Here is a 22,275-nt window from a genome sequence, read left to right on the forward strand (position 1 = left end):
AGAGAGATTTGTTCAGTGCAATTCAATTTTCTCGTCTTCGTAGGGCTCGTGCGCCTTCCCCTGGGGCAGCTGGCGTCCTTTTCTTTTTCTTTTAGTTTCTTGGTCTGCCTGGAATAGCACGATCGGGAGTTGTGTTCTTTTTGTGCTTGTTTCATTTCGCATGTGCTACCTTGCGGCGCACTTTGCATGTGGCGGTATTTTTTCTTAGGCCGCCAGTTTTTTCGTTTGATATCGCAAAAACCGACACAACGAGCACTTCTAAGTGAACGCGGGTACTGCCTGTTAAGTATACATATTTTGCCTTAAATGTACCTGGAGTTTTTTTGTTTTTTTTTCACGGTAAATTACGGGGACATGTATGACCATTGCCAGCGTTTCCAGGAATTTCGAACGCTTCTGCGTATAGAAACCTCTTGTTCAAGTATACTCGTATCTTTTGCCCGATAGGCTGAATCGAGGGTCAAGCTTGTATCTTTTCGAAGACTCTGTTTGGGTGTGTGACACCGCGGGGCTTTGTTTGGGTACGTGACGTCGCGTGACTGCGGTGGCTAGATAGCGTGACCGCTGACGAGCTGCGACAACAAGTCCGGCCGCTAAAGTGCTCTGCCCTTAAAATACGTAACATCCCCACTAGATCCCAAGAACGCGGGCTTTACCGTAAGCGGGAGCCGGGCACCCATTCGCAGTACGAGGGACGCCCGCCTTCAGCAGAAGAGCGCCCCCGCGTCTCTGACGTGCGGCTGTGAGCTCCCACCTGCCGGCGCACGTTCAGAAATGTATTCTGCTACGCCGGCGCTGCGTAGGAGCAGTGTGTGGTGCTAGCTTTGGCTGCTCACGCAAACGGGGCGCGTCGCAGCTGAGTGAACGTGCACGTATGTTCTTCACTTCAGCATGCTTTCGAACGGAAGGAAATGCTCGGTGTCTACATAACCCAGTCTTGTGAAGGCGGGATCGCCATGAAGTGCACCAACAAACCATAGACTGTTCAAGGCTCGCACCGGTAAAGTTGACAGGAAGGTTGAGAGTTCGCTACACTCTCGTGCTAAGCGGGTAATTTTTGCACAGGCGGCAATTCACATGTTTTTAAACGTGATTTAGGAATCTCACGCATACGCGCGCGTTTATTACAACTTTAAGTGTACCCCTCAACTTTCTGCAAGGAGCAACGGAAATAAACGAACCAAACTCCTTTTTTTTCCAAATGAGAGCCCAAGGAAGTCAGCGAATGATCTAGGGTAATACGAGAGGAGAGCGTGAAAGATAGCTGTCATCAAAACAAAGAAATCGCGTCTCACGCCAGAACAGCCCCGAAACAAGCCACGATTAGCCTTGATATGAATGCCTCCACAAAGCCATAAAGCAAGCACGTCAAATAGTGCAACATACGGCCGGCACTAGCTTCGCTGCAAAGCAGAACATACTGGCCCACGTATTTTCCCGCCTTTTTCTATCCGAAGCGACGCGTACATTTCTGACCATCGGCACGGGAACTATGAACCGGCGGCGTTAAGTATCAGCACGACAAAGAAGGGCCATGAAAATGATTAATGTCAGGCCGCAGCCATTTTAAGCAAGTTACCGTATTTACCCGATTCTAACGCGCACTTTTTTTCCGAAAAAATAGGCCGAAAAATTGCATGCGCGTTAGAATCGGATACAAAAGCCAAACTGCCGAAACAGCGGAAATTTCGTCCTACTCATCCCCATCGCCATCTCAAGATGGCGCCAAAGCTTTTAGCAACGATTTTTCGGACGCAGCAAGTATTCTATAGCAGCAAGCCTAGGCGCCTAGGTTTTTCTATCGGCGTTCACACAAATCGTCAAATCGTTTCACTTGCGCGCTTGATAACAGCAATAGTAGCAGCTGCTCCCACGCGTTCAAAACGAGCGGTCGGCTGAAGCATGTACCTTTGGAGAAGCTCTCCGGATGGGTGGGCGAGGCGTGGGCCATGATCCCATCGACCATGGTTGAACGTTCGTTCAGAAGTGTGGCATCGCGAATGCGCTTGAAGGCACCGAGGCCGAGATGTTGTGGTCAGCGGAGAGCGACGAGGAGTGAGATGAGTGAGATTACTTCGGGAAATAAATCGCCCGTTTTTCTCGCATTCATTTGTCTGGGTCACAAAGTCCCGTGCGCGTTACAATTGGGGGTGCAAGTTTTTTCGATTTTTTGCCAGGAAAATCGGGTGCGCGTTAGAATCGGGTAAATACGGTATATTTTTCGACGCCTGCTTGCAACACGTCATGTGGTGTGACATGCCGCACACCCGTGTATGCCAACACAATACAACTGCACATTTCAATGGAATGCAAAAACACTGCATAACCATCAGGCACCTCTTCAATTAACCCGAAAAGCGAAGGCACCACATGGAATTTGTACTTATCGTACCAAATGAATGAATGTCAGTATATCGTCATCAGGCAGGGTCGTCTGTCTTGTGGGCGGACCGCTGGACTCTTGCCCTCTCACGCCGGCTTCGGAGTGCTCGTGAAAAATGCACGGTTCATTGCCGGAGATTTCCTCTCTTTCCCACAGCTTTCTCTTTCTCCTCCTTTCTCACCCCCTCCACCAAAGATATGCACATGGGATATAGTGCCACTGCTGGCTCATGGCGTGCCACTGGTTTTCGCGCAAAAGCGGGAATGCCTAACATTTGGCTAGAAGTACGCTCAGATAAAAAAGCGGTTTGAAAAAAAAAGTGCTTCTCAGCGAATAGTCTTGATCAAATAAATCGCTACCGTTTTCGACCTCGAGTATAAAATTATGAGAGCTCAGACAAAAGGGGAATTCAAAAGTGCAACTTTTCGACGAATTGCGATGAGCAAATAAATAGGTGTCTCCGCAAACATATTAAAAATAAAATATTTACTTTCCTTCTGTTTTAAAGAATGGGCCAAACACAAAAAAATGGCAGCGTATCTGCTCCTTTTGTTGCAAATGTCGACAAAAGACGATAGTCGACTGGAACCCCTGGCAAGTAAATGCCCTAGATGGACATGCGCGCACTCAGACACGCACGCGCAAACACTGAAACGTGCGCACACCCAAGCACACACACGCACACATACACACGCACAAAGATTTGCGGCATGGCTGAGGTAGAAATGTTTTCTACTGACTCTGAATCCCGCACCCCTGACAAAATCACCTTAGGTGCGGTCACGTTTCTCTCACTTGAAGTCCTGGGGTGAAGCCCTGTAGTGGCCAAGTTGAAAACTGCTGCTGCCCGCGGCCCCATAACGCAAGAATGACACATAAAAGTTTCGGGTTCAGTTCATGCGAGACATGTAACCTAAGCGTACCAACAACAGCCCCGGGAATGCTCAGAATGTTGCCGCCTTGTTTCCAAAGGGTAGCACTGCGGCTCTACACAAACTTTTTTTTTAGACAATATACCGTGATTTCAACACGCGGCGGAAACATTGCAAGGCTTGTTTTCACTAAACAAACGTTCCTGCATCCCGTATAAAACCCCGGCTGCCACTCTGTGAGAAGCGAGCCCGAGCGCCTCGGCATCCAGGAGGTCGAGGAGAACTAGCGGCGATTTGCTCGTGAAAGCTGCTTGAAGTGAGTATGGTCTTTTTATGCACGTTGTGGGTGGGGAAAAGGTGACGTTCTGTGACAATGTCCAGGTTTTGAGACAACTTCAGGGAAAAAAAATTCCCCGCATTTCCCCGAGGGGAAGAATGTGAAAGTGCGAATGCACGAGTTGAATTTGCGCGGTTCGGTAATGTTCGCGAAAGAGAGATCACACACACACACACACAACTACAAAGAAAGAAAGATGCATTTATTCACAGACACCTATTTGTGTTGTCGTTGTACTTGATTGCTAGAGCGGATCTCAGCTTTGAAATTTCGTGTCAGTACTCCTTTAAGCAGGTGCATTAGCCCTTCTCACGCCCGATTCTTGGCCAATCCCCCACGTGGGTATGTGCCATGTCAGCAGCCAGGCAGCGCGCGCCCATCTCCCCCGTTGCCAAGGAAGACGAGGAGATTCCTGGCCAATCCCCCACGTGGGTATGTCCATGTCAGCGGCCAAGCTGCGCGCGCCCATCTCCACGTGCGCGGACATCGCCGGTGGACGCAGGTTCAGGGTCGCTTAAGAAGTGCATTGCACTTAAAAGTGGACAGTGTCACTCTTACGAAAACTTAGGATGAAGTTGTGGCTGTTAGCATCAAAAGCAAAGCCTAACCGGCAGTAGTTGCATTATGCTGTTACTTTTTTGCCATCAATATTTTCGTAAAAGCACTTTTGCACCAAGTATGCTGTTCAAGAATCATTTCCGGCAGAGCTTTCTGCACAATTTTGAAAAAGAAAATGGTTGACCAGTGCATATGAGCATATGATCAAAGAAGACCAATAGCTCAAAGATAAAACGCATTAAACATGCGTTGTTCGCATGTTTTGTAATATCCGTGCCACACGTACACGAAAAATGACATTAAGTGCCTAATGCCTTAAGTTTTAATCCAACTAATTATCTGCTGCATGCAAAAATCTAATGTCATTCACTATATTGTCATTTTTGCTTTAAGGAGTTCCACATCACTCATTCGCCTTCACGAACTCCTTACATCTGCCTACTCTCGAACGTGATGAGCACCAAATGTAGCCAGTGAAACTCTCCGCACCAGAGCGTTCACACGGAAATGTTGCTGTACTTCGAAATAGGGCACTTTTTTGTACCCTCTTGGTCGCGAAGTTCTGTAGAAGATGAAGTTAACTAAAACAGCGGCAAAAGGCGGAACGTCATGTAACTCGTCCTTTTGAATATTTCGGCTTTGGCTATCGCTCGCAGCTAAGGCGTTGCGCTGCTGAGCACAAGGTCGCGGGTTCGATTCCCGGCCGCAGCGGCCGCTTTTCTGATGGAGGCGAAAAGCAAAAACGCCCGTGTGTACGAGATTTCGGCGCACGATAAAGATCCCCAGGTGGTCAAAATTAATCCGGAGCCCTCCACTACAGCGCGCCTCATCGTCTGCGTTGCGTCGGCGCGTTAAACCCCACAATCAATCAAATCAGCTATCGCTCGCAGGCAATGGAAACTGCTGAAGCCACCTCTAGAAACGGCTCATACCATTTCATAGAACATACTATTTGTCATAACGTTTATTTTCATAAAAAAAAACATTTTAACAGTTAATTCTAAGAAATTTTGCTTTATGTTCAAAACTTCTGAAATATGAGTGCATTTTTTGTCATTATCGCCATCATGCCTGACACATTTATTGCCTTTGCATTTTGGCGCGTAGCACAGCCCCCTAAATAATGCAATTCAGTTTCCTAAGGCCTTAACCACGTAATCCCATTTTTCGTGCACGTGTGGCACTGGTATAAGAGGAATTGAACAAGGTAAGTTGTTCGAAACAAGCAGGCTGTGCGACTAGTTCACCGACCCTTCGCATTTCGTCCCGGCAGCATTAAAGAAAAAAACGAATAATGCCGTGGAATATAATAGACGGCCAACGATATTTTTCGAAACGCATACAAAGACATTCAGCCTCGTCATTCAGTCTAAGCGGCATGCAGTGGAGGCATGACGTCGAGCGGACGGTTTCACTGGTGCCTCGCTGTCCTCCTCGTCAAAACTGGCAGCAAAAGGTTCCGCGCTTCAAACCTGAGATATGGCCTCATTGCTCAGCGCACAACACACCACTGCACTAACGTTGACATTGGCGTAATATGGGAAAGTACATCTCTCAAAACGTCCGGCGAGGCTGGTCCGGCGAGGCGAGGCTGGCGAGGCGAGGTGTGATTGGTTTCACGCTCGTCTGTCCGTTACGCAGATAAGCAGCGATTTCGTTTTCCTCGGTGTGTGCTAGGCGGCAACCAGCTTCCACGGTGGCGCATACTTCAAATTGAATGGAGCTCAACCTAAAACCGCTCCTATAACGGGCTTTTTGTACGCATACATCAATGAATCTTGTCTGGGCCAAAGATGTGCAGGCGCGCCTATCGAGCTCCTGAAGGCTGATAGTGTGATTGTATCTTCATTGGGCAGTTTAATTAGGTATAATTATGCCCGTTAAATGGCGGTTTTCTCAGTGCAAAACAGCTATTGTAGGGTCTACTCTTTATATTGCACTTTTGACAATTTTATTATTTTCGAGATAGAGCAGGGCATGTTTAAGGAAAAATTGTTCCTATTGCTTAGATTTTCTAATGCCCCACTAATTACGACACTGCAAGCTTTTAGGGTTACAAAATTCAGAGACACGCGGGAGACTGCTTATGTGCTGTCATGCCAAGGCATCACATCTTCTTTGCAGCAATACGAAAATGGAAGCGTTTTCACTTTAAACAATTCTTACGTTGCGCCATTGCGACGCATGCTTTTAAATCACAGTCAACAACAACTTAACCAGCGGCCCTATTCTCGACTGCACAATTTGCAGGCAATTCTGGCAATTTGCCGGGAGTCTTTTCTGATTGGCTTTCAATTTTGGTCACGTGCTTCCGGTTGACAAAGCGGTTGTGTGTGCTGTCGTCGTTTTGACGTTTCATGTAGTTTACGGAAACCAGTTCTAAAGTTTGCCGTATTTCTCGTTACTAAAGGCGCATACTTCTTCGCCGGGAATGAAAAACGAGACTAAATGCAGCGGACATGACAACGTCAGCCTGTCTGCTATTCAACAACAATACTGCTTGTAATACACACCCCCTCTCTGATTGACTGAGAAGGCGTGACGTAATTTAAACAGTTGGCGGGAACGATACGTCATGCATTGGCAACTTCAGCCTGCGTAAAAGTGACGTAATGCTACGTAACAGCTTGAAAATGGCGGTTGTTTTTGTCGCAAAATACAAGCAAAATAGTGCGAAAAATTGCCCCGGCTTACAGCGCCACGAAATGTGCGGCAATTTGCAGCAGGCGCAGTTTCGCATGCGCGCTGTTTAAATCATGTTTTCTAACGAAACAAATTATAGTTTCAACTGCTTCCAAGTCAGCGATCATGGAGCATGCAAATAACGTGCCGTATTTTCCTTTATGTTTAGCAATAAAATAAGAATTATTTGTTTGGCGTAACCGCAACATAAGCGGGCAGTACAAGCCTCTCCACGACAACGAGAACCCAATGCATGGCATTTGTCCATACTCGTCCTAGTGAGCTGTTGGGTCACAAGGTCGAACTCGAGAGAAAAATAACAAAGAAAAGTGACTATTTGGTTCATTACAGCGATGATTGAAGTGGAGCTTGACGAATGAGTGAATTGGCGACATCGGTGCGCTCCGCGGTTATCAGCGTAGCGCTTCGCTGCTCTTATGTGTTATAGAAGCGATGGTCGCAGCCGTCTTTTTCTGTGATCACGCCATAAACTTGTAACATAGCAGCAGACGATGGCGCGGCGGCGGTGGCGGCAGGGAAGGTGATAACGCAACAAAGCTTGCATTGAAGCAGAGAGCCCAGCTATGTTACTAAAAGCGATTGAAATAAATAAATAGATACGGTAAAAAAATTGTGTCATAATCTTTAGCTCGACATCCGCCTGTCGCTCGCTTTTGGATCAACGCTACTCGATCGCCTTGTGGTGTTGACGCAACATTTGACCTCCAGAAATGTGTTTTTCTTGTCAGCCTGAGCTACCGTATTAATTTTTATAGTACATGCCAAGTGTTTTTATATCTTTCTTGCACAATATTTGATACCTTGGTAGCGATCTTTATGAGTGACTCGTAAAATAACACTGCATGTCGTCATAGCTATAGGTGCAGCACGTCACTGAATGCTTACGTCGTGTTTAGGCAAAAAAACATGGGCGAGTTGCCGGCAATTTGTGCCGTCGAGAATAGGGCCCCAGGTCCACCTGTTGCCAGCTGCGCCTGATATCGACCGACTCGCTATCTGGGTGCATCGTTCGGCTGTTATCGGGACACCAGCGCATACCGGAGCAAAGAAACTAAGAAAGTGCGGGAAAGGGAATGAACGTGGAAGGAAGTTAGTGCATTATCAATGTTTGCCGATCCATTGCGTGTCACCAATTCTTCTTTGGAATACTATTGCACACTCTTAGGCAAAAGGGAGCAACGGGCGAATAAATTGGGGCAAAATACAGCTGTTGGACTTCGCCGGCAGCCGTTCATCTTCAAGTAGAGTAACTGTGTCAGAGTGTGTGCCGTAGAAAAAATCCAGACTAAACGTTCGTTCCCGCCGATCTCTAAAGCGCAACGGGAAGCCGAAACGCAGCATTTAGTCTTGTTCTGCTTCATTTTTGCTTGTAATCACGTTGTCGTTACAGTCTGGCTCATATATCTGCGGACATTTTTAGTTTTCCAAAAAGACTCTTTGAAATCAGTGGTTCTTTCATATAGTGCCACTGGAGAAAATATCAATTTTAATGATGAATGAATCAATAAATAAATTTATTTTGAAGAAGATGGCCCTCTGATTTGTTATGACAAATAGGGGAAATGGTTTAGGGTCGATAAATTTGAAGTTCTATTGTTGACGTAAGCCTGCTTCACGAAGGACCACAGTCCAAGTAACACATCGTTGGTGTTATTCCTTAGATGCAGCCAATCAGGCAGAGATGAGACGCCAGGGGGCTTGTGCCTTGCTCCGATTACTTCCAGGACCCTACATGACCAGAGAAAGTGGCTGATTATCGGTCTATCTTGGTGGCACAGGGAGCAGAGAAGCCGGTCAGGGGGAACTTGTGCACTCTTGTGTTGGCGGTAGTGTTCCCAGCGAGCCAGGATGTCTCCCGTAAGCGCGTAACCCATGCGGGTCTTTATTAGAATAACTTGTGCAGCTCGTGGGAAGTCGCGGGGTATCGGATGCAGTAGCTCGGGAATCGTTGCTCTGAGTTCTTTCTTGCTTTCTTGTCGAAGTGTCTTCCTGCGTTCCTCAGGGGAAGGGTTAGGTGGAAGAGAAGGCGCTGCAGACTCCGAGGGGTGGTTGAGAATTGTCTCCCTCGCGAGCCTATAAGCCTCCACATTCCCGGGGTTACTGGGGCCAGGTATCCACTGCACTCGTATATCGATGTTATGGTCACGTTGGGAGGTTCCACAGAGTTCTTTTATGCGATGAGGCGTAGTGTGTCGTCGTGGTGGGGTGCGTACGCTTTGATGGCTTCGAGGCTATCCGTGAAGATTTTAACTCGAGTTGTATTTTGAGCTATAACGTCTGGGATAACGTGGGAACCTAGGAGAATGGCTTGCAGTTCGAGTTCAGTAGTGGAAATGAGTTCATTAATAGAGAAACACTGTTCCTGTCTGGCTCAGGTCGGTTGCAGGAAGTGCTATAAGGAGGCGAGTTTCGTCTATGCACCCATCTGTGTAAATAGTTGCGCCTGTTGATTGCACATTAGACGTGACAGTCGCTTGTCTTTCATTGATGAGTGTGACTAGTCTTGTGGGTCTTCGTTGGTAACGGCTTAAAACAGCTCTTAGAATAATTCAAGCGCCGGGTCATAGTAAGAAGAGGAGAAACACGGTCGACAAAAGTTTCTCGGTGATGTTATGTTAATGCGCTGTGTTGCATAAAATTCGCATGAGGTACTCAAGGCTCATGAAAGAGTTCAAGCGAATCACACAATGAGACAGGGGTTAGTGAAAACAGAGAACGGTGCTTGATGTCGTAGTAAATATGTATATCAACAAGGCAAATATATGGGCTCGTTGGTACATATTCAAGAATAGCAAAAACAGCGCTAAGGACGGGACAAGGAGGAACAGGACGAAGCGCTGTCCTGCTGTTCTTCCTGACAGCGCTTTGTCCTGTTGTTCTTCGTAGTCCCGTCCTTTGCGCTGTTCTTGCTATTGTGGGATATGTATATGCTTAGTAGGCCAGAAAAACGCCTTAGTTGTTGATGAAAACAACGACAAATTACAAATACGCGCTGTAGCTAACCGGCTTGAACTTAGCTTTTACTAGGTACATAACTCCATCGAATACGAAGGCTATGACAATGCTGAAACTGCCGTAAGACCAGGCGGCATTATCCAGTCCCGATCTGCCAGCTACACTAGGTTGAAGGATTCAGGCTAAGCAACGCCAAACTTTGTTTCTTCCCACGCAAGAAAATATGGCCTGTTTCGTCATTCTGACACTCACGCAGACGGCCGCTTTTAACATGTGTAGCCCGTAAGAAGTGTAGCAAACAATAAGGATGTATGCTTAGTTGGCGCTACTTTCTGCCAAAACAAGTGGGTCGCCAGATCCTAGAGCCTCCCGCCACAGCCTGGCGACGAGTTTTTTGTTGCTTTACGAGAAAAAGTGACGGTTATGAGGCTCTACTTGGAATAGAGTTGAGCATTATTCCTTAGCGTAAGGGAAGCGCACATCGCGATCACTTGCACTGCGGTAAATTCTGACACAAGCGAAAAAAAAAACGCCGCATTGTTTAGCGCTACGATACATCTTTTCTAACAACATTCCTGTGTGGCCTCCTGGTAGCGCATTGGGTTTGCTTTGCTGGAGTCGGCGGTTCTATTCCGGCGGGAAGTAAAATATTTTTTCCTGCAGCTCCTTTCCCGCAGTTCGTCCTTGGGGAGTATCAGAACGATCAAACCGGTTGCGGAGTAACCATTCGTCAGCTAAAATTTAGTCCCAAAAGGGTTGAATAAGTGTGGCGAATTCGCTTAGACCCCCAGGACGCCTACATTTGGCCCTTTTTGCCTACAGAAATGTACTGAACTTTCCCCTATCGCACGTGGGCTCCGCGTGTGGAGCAAGAGTTAAAGATTACAGTCCTGCTCTTTCATAGTACACGTAATGCTCCCTCATGACGTTGTTGAATCAGAGCCTGGTCTGCTTCACGTGGACGACATCCTGTGAGAGCGGGACCGCGTAGACGGCTACCGTACAGCATGGGACTTAACATCTCGTCTGATTCGTGGGCCACTGTTTCCAAACCAATCACTGCACCCATTCTACTGTAAAGGTTTGAGAGATACTACTGGGTCGTTAAAGGTGCATATTTCAGTTCAAACATTCACACCGGCGCGTGGTTATGAAAATAGGCACAAGTACGTAGTCTGATTAGGATAGGTGCAATTAGAATGGGTGCAACCCTTGAGTGTTCCTAAGTATTGCCAGTTAGTCGTTTCCCCGCTCTAAATATTGCATACACTATAAAAAAGGCCTTTTTTGCAGAAATATGTCTCAAAACATTCCGCAGCATCGACCAGCATAATAATGAAGCTGCGGGAAGAGCAGGCGAAAGAGAAACAATGTGTTTGAGCACTTTGATTTATTCTGAGTTAGCAACCAGTTACTATGCGCAAAAAGTGGCGAAGTGTTTATATTAGAGGTAAGAAACTGTCATTTTTAGTCCTGCCCTAAAATTTAGCTTCGCTGTAAACTACAGATGAACGTCATCATTAACCCAAAGAAATGCTGTTCTGCCTGCAACCAACAGGCAATCGTACCGATGACCAAGCAATATGTTCCTTATTACCGTGAGACACTGCTTCCTCTAAGACTTCTTGGATTTCCGATTATTCATTCAGATCGGTTTCATCAAGCTCTCGGTATCGTCTTCAAAGCCAGTTTACGCAGCCACACGTGGTCGCTAAGTGCCGGAGTTTAGAAGTTGTGGCATCTATTCTGTTCAAACATATTTTGAAGATAAGGAATGTCCAGTTGTTTCACTGTTTGGTTTTTGTGGATCCAGTAGTTTTGTGGATTTGTACCTGCAGTAATATAGATTTCGCTCCAAACTTGTCGATTTTGTTTTTTCTATGAGGTATCAATTCTGAAGAGTAGCGTTGAAATAGAGGTGTGTCTAGCTTTTGTTGTGTGCTTCAGGATCGGTTGGAGATTGGGTACTACAAAAAGTAGTGCTGCTGCGCAAGTTGGTACTCGACTAAGCCAGACACAGCAGCGCGCTAAGTTGGTGTTCAATTCAAAAAGGAAGGAAGCAAAAGAAAATGTCTTGCCCAACTGTCTTCTGATTTGTGTTTTTGCATGTTGGTTGTCAGGGCTCCCTTTGTGCATGGGTACGCCTGATTTAGCGGAGGTAGGTGAAATTTGCCGCGGCTTTGGAGGACGCCCTCACGGTGAATATAAACAAAATGTTCTGGATAACGAGGCCAGTAATGCTTTTGGCAGTAGACGATGCTTGCCGATTGTAAATCAATAATGGAGTTTTGCTTGCAGCTCCTCCTGCACCATGATTTTTCTTGGACTGTTCCTGAGTGGCCTGGTGGCGGCGTCTTCAGCCTACAAGTTCTGTCCAGGTGGGCCCCATAGGCTCTGAGAATACAAATGCAACGACTTTAACTGCGGATTTTTCTAAGTCGCGTCTATTGCTGGCACGCCCACAGCCGTTTTTATTGAACTAAAATTACATAGCGCGGCTACATACATTTAAATGAATGTGCAGCCGGGCTGGAATGATCGCTGCAACAAAATTCAGAGCCCTTATACACTCGGAAAAGGGAAGTCCAGCGTCGCTTGCGGTCTGGTGGGATTCGCAATATCCGGGTTTAGCTACCGGTGATTTACTAGGTTAAAATATGAGAAAAATAGCGTGATGTTTCTGTTACAGAGTAGGGAAACACACGATTGGTGGGTGGAGGCAAGGACCTTTATTACAGTTGGGATACGCCAATCACGGTGCAGGCTCTAGAGCGTCCAGCATGAGGCTGCCGAAGAGCACAAGATACTCCGTAATATGAGTGAAGAGAGATAGGCGCCACGCGTGGCGAGCAGCGTACACGACTCGCGAAAAAGGCGGCGCCATGGAGAGGAGTATGAAGTGGGGCTGCAATCATACTCCCTCCGTGGATGGGCATGCTAAACTGTGCAACACACCTTGTGGGGAAGCCAGCTTACAAAACCCAAGCTTATACTGACCTTTAAAGTCGGCATCACCACGGAACACAAATGCACCGCAGGGAAGAAATTCCAAGGGGCAATACTGGTCGTTTCATATACAGTAAAATCTCGATAAACGGAAATCGCTTAAACGGAATTGCCATTTAAACGCAACAGTAGCCCGCAAGTTGGTTGGAGTTATATTCAGATAACGTTAAAAAACTCTCGGTGATTGGAACTAAAATTTCTGCGTCACCGTGTAAACGGAACAAGAAATGGAACTACTTCTGAAACCCATTGGCATGAGAATCAGCTGTTTACGGTTCCGGCTGTTTCGTTTTTTTTTTCTTCCTCTTTGTCTCTTTAGCCTCGCGTTGGCCTCGTAAGCCTCGTCTCGTTAGTGGTGAGCGTATTAACGCAACGAATGCAACATCACAGTTCTTGTTCCAGTTACTCGGTCTCGATTCAAGACGCCGAGGTTACAGGGCTCAGTTCCTGCGGCCTCGCTTGTACCATTGTAGTGCTATTAGCGCTTCATTACCACGTTACCGTCTTCTAAATTCGGTTGCTGGTAAGCACTCGCGGAGTTGAGGCCTCTAGACTCTGTGAAGATGGAGTTGCAAGGACTCAAACAAAAATAATTGATGCATTTCGTTGTGTACAGCGATTCATTGTTGCCAAATCAACTTTGTGAATGCTATGACTAACCATCTTGTAGTTTCCTTGCTTTCTGAAAACCTATAAGCCACATGCACCTTCTAGTGCTTAGAGTTCTATGAAATGGTATTAAGAGCGTGTATGCACTCAAACTAAAATGTCTTAATATTCATAGTAATGATCTTGCACGAATAACAGATTTTCTATTTTCCCGAACTCAGTTAACATCCGTTAACAGCTCAAATTCTTCATTGGTACAAGTTACGACTGGGGTGCCCCAGGGCTGTGTGCTGGCCCTTTGCTCTTTCTAATTTATATTAATGACTTACCTAACGGCCTAACATTTATAGTAATGCTCTTTGCCGATGGTTGCGTAATATATCGTAACATTTCAAATGACACTCACCGCCAGGCTCTTCAGAGTGATCTTGTCACCATAAACACAGGTGTTCTGATTGGCTAATGACTCTTAACCTTAGTAAAACAAAGTGCATGTCATTCACCCGCTCCTCATCGAGAACCTCAACTACATATTTTCTTAACAACACTACAGTAGAACTGGTTCCTACTTACAAGTATCTCGGAGTGCATTTTCAATCGAATTTAACAAGGCATAACCATATTAATCAGACGCTCGCATCTGCCAATCGTACACTCGGCGTAATGAAACATAACCTAAAGGAGGCACTCTCACACATTAGAAAACTTGCATACCTCACTCTCATTTGCCCTAAAATTGAATATGCATCTCCCTTCTGGGATCTAAGTCAAGAATACAATATACGCGATATTGAATCCTGCAAAACTGGATTCTGCAATTTTTTCTGGCTATGCACCGTATGCAAGCGTCGCAGCACTAAAAAATCGTCCTAAGTTGGTTTCATTATCACTTCGCCGTCAGCATGCTCGCCTAACACTCGTCCATTAATGGTATTACCATGAAGTCTTCGCGACTTCTTTCACTCACCCCCTGGTACATTACCACGGCGCGATCATTCTTGCAAAGTTAAGCGTATCAGTTGCCATTCGTTCAGGTTTGCACACTAATTCATTCCACGCACAATAATAAAATGAAATAACCTACCACAGCATATTGCCACAGAAGCAAGCATAACAAAATTCCAATACTTGTTAAGAAATGAAACCACCTAATTAGTTATTGCTTGCGTATCTTTCTCTTTTTATCTCTGTTTCTTGCCTCGTTCTTGCCTTGGTTATACTATTGCCTTGTTCTTTTGATGAGTCCTTATTGTTCTTCTTCTTATTATTATTATTATTATTGTTTGCGAAGAGTGCAGCCAAAATGAAAGGGGGGAGCTTTGCAATTAAAGTAACATCTTCTCAGACGTCCAGATGTTAAGGCGGCAAGTTCCTGTTTTAACTCCCACGCATTAAAAAAAATATGACAAGTTCGTGCCATCCAAATATGCTGCCTGAGCTTACGGTCAAGGCGGGTGGAAGTACACACACTTTTAATCACATCACGATGCCTATATTAAATAAACGCGTGACCTATATTTTTGATTGGCGGGATTTACGGCACATCTTCACATAAACAAATTCGAAACATGCAACAAACAAACCCAGCCTAATTAGTGAAATAAATCTAGGACCGCACTTCTGGCTAGACGTATGCGTCTGTAAAAGTCCTTCTCGAATAATTGACTTCATTCTTCTCATCTCCTTTCCACTTGAACAAGATAGTGAAATCAACTTTAGTTAATTCGACTTGGTGCAACCAGGAGTAAGGCAGAGCGAAAGGAGAAAATGCAGTGAACGAAAGTCCAGGTACATAGCTTGATACTTACCCGGAGGAATGCAATAAACATTTCTTTATGGGTTTTCAAGTCACCCAAGTAGCCTGCAAAAACATTTTAACTGATTCATACCTAATTTTTAATTTATTTTACTTATTTTTAATTCATTCATGTATACCTAAGGAGGTAACTATAGGGCTAAAAAGGTTACTGACGAAATACGTTGCAGTACGAGATAATTACAGATTCATTCGTTTCGTGCATAATATTTTTTAAAATGTGCATAGTGGGAAGTCGACTTTTACTTCAGAAATTGTTACCCTAGCAAATTCAGGTTTTTGATAACTTTTTAAAAAATTGAACCTTTATTAACATCACAATAAAGTATTCCCATCTGCCTTATTGTCCAATGTGCAAAAAGCTTGAGCACGGAGAGTGAGCGCTAAAGAACTGGTAACACACAGCAACAAGGTTGTTAACCTCGTTACTTCGGCGCATACCTTCCAGTAAATTCGTCGATTTCATCTTGTTATGGCTGAGAAAGGATTTATTGTACCAAAAAATAGCTAAAACTTAGCGGCAAAGTCTAGTATATTCGTGTGAAGCACGTACTTTTGTTCCTGTGATATACTTCATGTAAGTTGAAACAAGTATTGATAGTGTTGCGTTGAACCGAAAGGAATTTGTAGTACCAAATGATTATCTTCGGTCGCCTTGCTGAATTTCATGCAAGGTACCCTGCAACACTTTTCTAAACTCATTCAAAATTTTAAATGCTTGCATAACGTAGTCAACCAGCCTATCCAGTACTTATGTTAGAGGTTCACAAATTACCCCAGTCAAAAAGTACTGCTCTATGCCAATCGCATAACTTGGAAACTTGCTCGAAAGATTTTTCTGTCTTTCCCGGTCTTGGCGTTTTTCGACCACTGTAATTACGTCATTACAGCGGTGTAGTAGTTATTGGCCAGCATTGCTTCAATTGCAGCGATGAACGGATTAAATAGCCACTTAGAAAGAAAGCCGCAAAAACAAAGCGGAAACGTACGGTGTATCTGCTGCGACGATTAAATTGCGCAGTGCCACTGCGGGCTGGCGATAACTGGGGCTTTTGCAGTGCTTCCAGGCGCGAAGGGAAGAGTGAAAGAGTTTATCTGCAGTGTTTCAGAGTCCCTTTAAATGCTTCATGCTCAGATTTACCAGTTTAGTGCAATTTCAGCTTTAATCAATTGGTATAACGCGACAATCTTGTGTCACCGTAAATGTTTTAGCAACCGTGATAAGTCCTGCCCCACAAGATTTCTCACCATTTTCTTTCGCGGTTGGGGGAAATAACGCAACTATGATCAGTGCTCTTATGACACCGTCCTCATTGTCCCTGGACGAACATCCGTGTAAGCTTCCGTGAGTTATTACCCAACTGTTTGAGTGTCCTAACATAGTTTTTAAGTAACTGAGATACAAACAATCGCGCAGAAACTCTTCACACAGCTAAAAAGAATGTTACGCTCTCCTTCCGGCCTGAAACCACAAGCATGTTGCGAAAGAACAAAACTGTAAATTGGTGCAAGTTAGAAGAACCTCCAACTTTCTATAGAGGGTACAGATCACAGACAAGCCTGGCTTGCTTCGTAAATAACATTTATTGACTGCAAACGCATATTTTAGTGGCTTGTTTATATTGCATAGAAAAAAATTGCTAAAAAACTCTTAAACTTGTCTAATAAACGTTTGATAAGAAAGCTTGTAAAGCTTTTGTTAAGAAAGGAAAAAGCTTGATAAAAATGCTTGAAAACCTTGAAAAAGCTTGTGTAATATAATAAGCTGTAACATTAACTAAAAAATCGATAAGAAGGCCGCTATTAGGCAGAAGACAGCTGCTGTTGTCAGCTCTGTGCATAACGTGAGCGACAATTCTACGGTCAATATATCAATTGCAAAAACCCGCCGCGGTGGCTCAGTCGCTAAGGCGTTGCGCTGCTGAGCACGAGGTCGCGGGTTCGATTCCCGGCCGCGGCGGCCGCTTTTCTGATGGAGGCGAAAAGCAAAAACGCCCGTGTGTACGAGATTTCGGCGCACGTTAAAGATCACCAGGTGGTCAAAATTAATCCGGAGCCCTCCACTACGGCGCTCCTCATCGCCTGCGCTGCGTCGGCGCGTTAAACCCTACATTCAATCAATCAATCAATATCAATTGCAAATGGGTCATTGTTACAGACCGATATCGTGTGTATGCTAAGAGCGCCACATCTCTTAAGACTAGCTTATCGACCAATAAAGATACATAGTAAATTGACGTCAATCGTGGCTGGTGCATACATGGAGGTATAATCTACAACTCAGCGTATAGGCTATATCGTTCTGGCGGAAACACGGAGACAGTTTTGGATGTTGTGTATATAGAAAATTGCAAATACACAGACAGCAGAAACTATTTCGTGCCCATTAAATTTGTTAGTTGCACAAGGGGTATTTCTTCACTGGCGCATTTTAAGAATTTAAACACCGATTCTGAGACATAGGACATATGCAATCCTATTTAACGTTACTTTTTGGTCGGTACCATTATTCCGTCATACAATTTGCGGGAATTAGCTGCAGTCGAGCTGCAGTCGAAGCACCAATGCCCTCCGGAGCAAGTAAATGATTTTCGCATTTTTGCGAACCCCTTTTGTTGCGTGCTTTTTTGGAACTCTCAAAGCCGTTGCTAAGAATGGAAATCGTCCGATGCCAGGCCGCAGGCATCGAACACGCCTCCTGCCCCGTCTTAAGAATAAATCATGACAGTGGCGATATATCTTCTTGTTGGATATAAAGTGGCGGGTACGTTTTCAGATGTAAGTGTTTCGAATGGCTCCGGGGTCCAGGACACAGAAATGCATCAGCATAAAGCGCTTTCTTTTGGAAACCCAAAATGTGGATGATAAGACAGGACTGGGACAACCTATTTTTTCGGACCCATTTAGAAATTAGCCGTGCCCTTTGGCAGAAATTGGAGCATGACAATAAAATATGAGCTTGGTTCATTCGTGAGTTCGGAACAACACAGTAACAATCATGCAAATTTTAAATCAACTTTAAAAACATGCTGTAAACTAAAGAAAACCGCTGGAACGATGGTGAATCTTTAGCCACTTTGTGACACACTCGCTATGACGTCACCGATACTGATTGGTTGTTAGATTGCCGACCACTGAATGAATAAGGGCCCCACCAGTAAACAAGATGGTCTTTAGTCACCACCTCATAAATTACGGCGTTGACCTCAAACGTGGTTATAATAACATTTGATGTATTCTCATTATCCTAAATGTACTGGCAATCTGCTTCAGTGAACACCATCAATATTCTTCTCGCCCACGCGCAATTTATTTGACATATGTGCACTAGTGAAATGTATAATACCTCCTTGCGCACTATCAGTCGTTCTTCAAAGAAAGAAGGCCCCCATATTCTGCAAATAGCGCAGAGAAGCAGGAGGGAGTGACACGGCTAAAAGGACTTTGCTGTGAAAAAGGAGCATTGCAGAAAAGAAATAAGGAGAGCACAAGCTGTGTCAGGCCATCGACTAGAATAAGTAATAAAAAACGTATCTGTTACCGTTTTGTGTTGGTAATCCTTGGCCCGTTTCTTTTCCTCCCAGGGGAGTACGTTGTAACTGATTCCGCTCTGGAAAACGCCCTCTCCGGAATTGCAACCAACTTTCCGCGTTACCATGTGATTGCACAAGGTTCGAGTGGCGCACCGACTCCCCATGGAGATGTGGTTCTGAAAACCGATCAGTACCGACCAACAACCATTTTTGGCCCTATTCAACGCTACTGTCTTAGCTATAATACAAAAGTTCTCGCTACGTTCAAAGGGTCATTTGATGTTAGTATGTGGCAAGCATACGGCGCTTATTTAAACGCTACTATCCATTTGAAAACTGCAGATATGACATTCATGGTTGAATTCGAGTTGCACGCATCTCCTGTGAATAGCACCTTTACTTTACGGCCAGTGACTGCTGTTCCCATCGGGCACGGGCGATACCGTGTTTGGATAACAAGCAATCTTCCTGCATTGTATAATGCTGTCTTTGGATATGTAACGAACTTCCTTTTTTCAGTATACGCAAACAGCCTAGTCGCTGATTTTATGGAACACTCCTCGCTGTCTGTTCTGCGCGTTGCAACTGAAAATGCTCAGCCTTTCTGAATTTGACGTGTCCTTTTTGTATTGTTGGCGGTTAGGATTCTTGTAGGCTAACAATGCTTTTCTTTTGCTATTTTTTCCTTCGCATATTACAATATGAATTAGCGATCGTGATTACTAAATTACTTGAAAAAATTGTGTTATGTTGCAGCTTCCCTCCACAATGAGTGATTGAACACTGAAAAAGTGATAAATTTATGAAAGAAATAAATGAAAATGTGAATCAGTTGAATAAATCTTGTGTGGATTGTCATTTGTTCCTGCTGCTTTACATTTCGGTTCTTAATGAATTCGCGTCAACGTCACCTTTAACCTCATGAGCAGCGGATTACTAGATCGGAAAAATTAGGCCTATTTTCAGGCTAATTTAAGTGTGCCTATATAACACTACACTACACTAAACTGCGATACCTTTCTCTCTTTCTCCGGCGGTCATTCTGGAGTATAAAAACTGTATGAGTGTGGGGAGAGAAAACCTTGGTTGTCTTTTAAATACTGCGCCTCCAAAGCACACTACCAACCCCTACCAGCAAACGTACATTGTTCTGTTAAATTACGATTTATATTTGTTAATGAATCGGAAATTTGTTTTTTTTTTTCAATATTGCGCGATTAATGCATTCACGCCCTAACGAATAGAAAATATTTCAAATAGGAGGAATTAACCGTGGTTTGACACATTTACCACAAGTGTTTGATATATAGTAAGGGGGCGTTGAAATCGGACCCTTGGGTCTGACGCGTCACGTCCTTCTGCCCCACGACGCACAGATCTGCCAACTAATCGAACTCATGCAGTTAAGCAACGGTAGGGTAAAAAACAGGTCCAACTAGCACGTCAAGCCAGACCTAACGACTCGTCCTGTCGTACGTCGCCATCACGTGTTTTTCCAATCGCGCAAAGAAACACGAAAAGAAAGACTTGCGAATATTTCAGGGTACCTCACAGTCACACACGGAGAGTTATGTACAACAAAAGTCTACGGAGAATGTTCCCACGGCGTCTCACCACACCACAGACCAGGCGCGGATATCTCTAGTGTCGGTGACGAGTCGAGAGTGCTGATGAGGTGTTGCTCCCTTGGTCTACGCCGCGAAGCACACATGTTGTCCGGTTCGTGCGATGCTACCAAAGCGCTATCAGAATCCCCACCTCGGGTATACAACGCGCAGCATGCGGGCACCGGAGCTGTCAGAGCGCTCCTCAGTAACGGGAACGAGAGGTACGGCACTCACACTCGCCGGCCCGGAGGTCCAAGAACTCAGCGCGAACCACTGCAATGATCGAGCCGCTTCGTTTCGACCGTGGTGGTGGTGGTTGTGCTAGAAGATATGGCTCATACCCACCGTGGCTCACATGGATCATACTCATATGGCTTATACCCATACACTCTTTATTCGCGCGCCTCTGTCTTTCTATTCCTCTCCTTCATCATCTTCCGCCAGCCTGATGCAGCCGTCTGACCAGCCGAGGAGTTGGCCGCACACACTTTCACTACACCTTACCACATGCAGTTCCTTTTGCAGCGTGTTAAACCTCGTTTCCTGAATTCGCCTGAAGGATGTATCCGCAACCATAATGCAGGTGCACAAGGCCTCTTCCTATGAAGACTTTTCTTTCTAACAGCATAGTGAGGTTCCTTATGACTAGCCGCTCAGAGTTTTAATATACGTCTCCTCTAACGAAGACCACGACTCTGAGCCACAGTAACGGAGCCACAGTAACGTCGTCGTCTACCACATGGAGGGCACAGGCTTCCACTTCTATCTACTGGGTCATTCTTGGCGATGGTGCCTCTTGTTGAGAATGTCACTTTCGACGACAGGTTGACAGTCTCACTCACGAGTGCACTCACACAACCCTCACTCACCACAAATGAATGAGTGGTGAGTGAGCTTCGCCATCGTTTTGAACTGGCGAGTGTAAATGCGAGTGAGTGCGAGCCCCACGAGCAGTGATCCCCGCTCACCACTCGCGAGCGCGAGCGCCCTCGCGGCGAGCCCCACTCACCACTCGCGAGGTCGAGACCAACTCTCGGGGAGCCCCGCTCACCGCTCGCGAGTGCACTCGCGTTATTCGCGGCATTTGCGGGGCTTACCGCAGTGAGCACGACTATTGCACTTGCACTAGCTGCTGCCTATTCTTCTCAGGAAACGCTCGCTGTGATGGTTGTTAATGGCGGGATTGCTTTTTGCTTCCGAAATATGTCTCCACTGAGGTCCTGCTATGGGGAACCCCAGAATTCACTCTCTGGTGGCGTGTTGATTTAGGAATATGATTTGGATGGCCTTATGGCGTCGTAATGCACTAATACTGTTCGGTTTCATGACTCATGGAGGGTCTGCTACACACACTCGCGATCGAGGGGAGACGATGAGTGGTGAGGACGAGCGCGAGTGAGTGCAAGTGGTGACGGCGAGTGGTGAGTGTGAGCGCCAGCGGGTGTGAGTGGTGGAGGGCGCGCAGTGAGCGTAAGTGCGAGTGGGCGCGTGAGGAAAAATATATTTTTCTGTTTGGGTGAGAGTGAGGGGCGGCCAGTTTTGCCGAGGTATGCTGTGGACGACTGCAGATCGATCACAGCTTCGTTCGCTCGCAGGAAGTCCATACACAGTATAACATCTCTTGAACATTCTGCAACTACGATGAATTCCCCGACGTAGGTGTAGCCCCGAATGCCAATCTAGCCGTGCAGCAGCCTGTCGCAGCCATCAGACGACCACCGCCGTTCGGACGTGAGGCCCCCTCCCATGCGTCAGGACTTTATTGAGCTCCTGTGCCAGGTTTCTGCTAATTACCGAAAGACCACCGCTGTGTCCATAAGCGCAGTAACGCCGCAGTCGTCGATCGTCACAGCCAGGTCGGAGGTGGCTGCTTTTTCGGAACTGGTGGGTGGTGCC

At 45.7% G+C, this 22,275-nt stretch overlaps 1 long non-coding RNA gene across 2 annotated transcripts in view; it reads left to right on the plus strand.

Moving 5' to 3' along the window:
- The window catches only part of LOC144139461 (uncharacterized), a 61,026-nt gene extending 41,460 nt beyond the window's left edge, over positions 1-19,566 (plus strand). Inside the window, exons 1-3 of one of the 2 annotated variants that reach the window (XR_013316216.1) lie at positions 3,473-3,571; positions 12,107-12,186; positions 18,824-19,566. This is a non-coding gene — a long non-coding RNA (uncharacterized LOC144139461). Of the gene's footprint in view, positions 1-3,472; positions 3,572-12,106; positions 12,187-18,823 lie in introns of those variants that run through there. The other variant, XR_013316217.1, reaches the window with a different exon arrangement.
- Positions 19,567-22,275: the final 2,709 nt, after the last annotated feature.

This window comes from Haemaphysalis longicornis, unplaced genomic scaffold (assembly GCF_048455015.1).
Source record: "Haemaphysalis longicornis isolate Haplotype H1 unplaced genomic scaffold, Haemaphysalis longicornis Haplotype H1 scaffold_5, whole genome shotgun sequence".
Lineage (NCBI taxonomy): Eukaryota > Metazoa > Arthropoda > Arachnida > Ixodida > Ixodidae > Haemaphysalis > Haemaphysalis longicornis.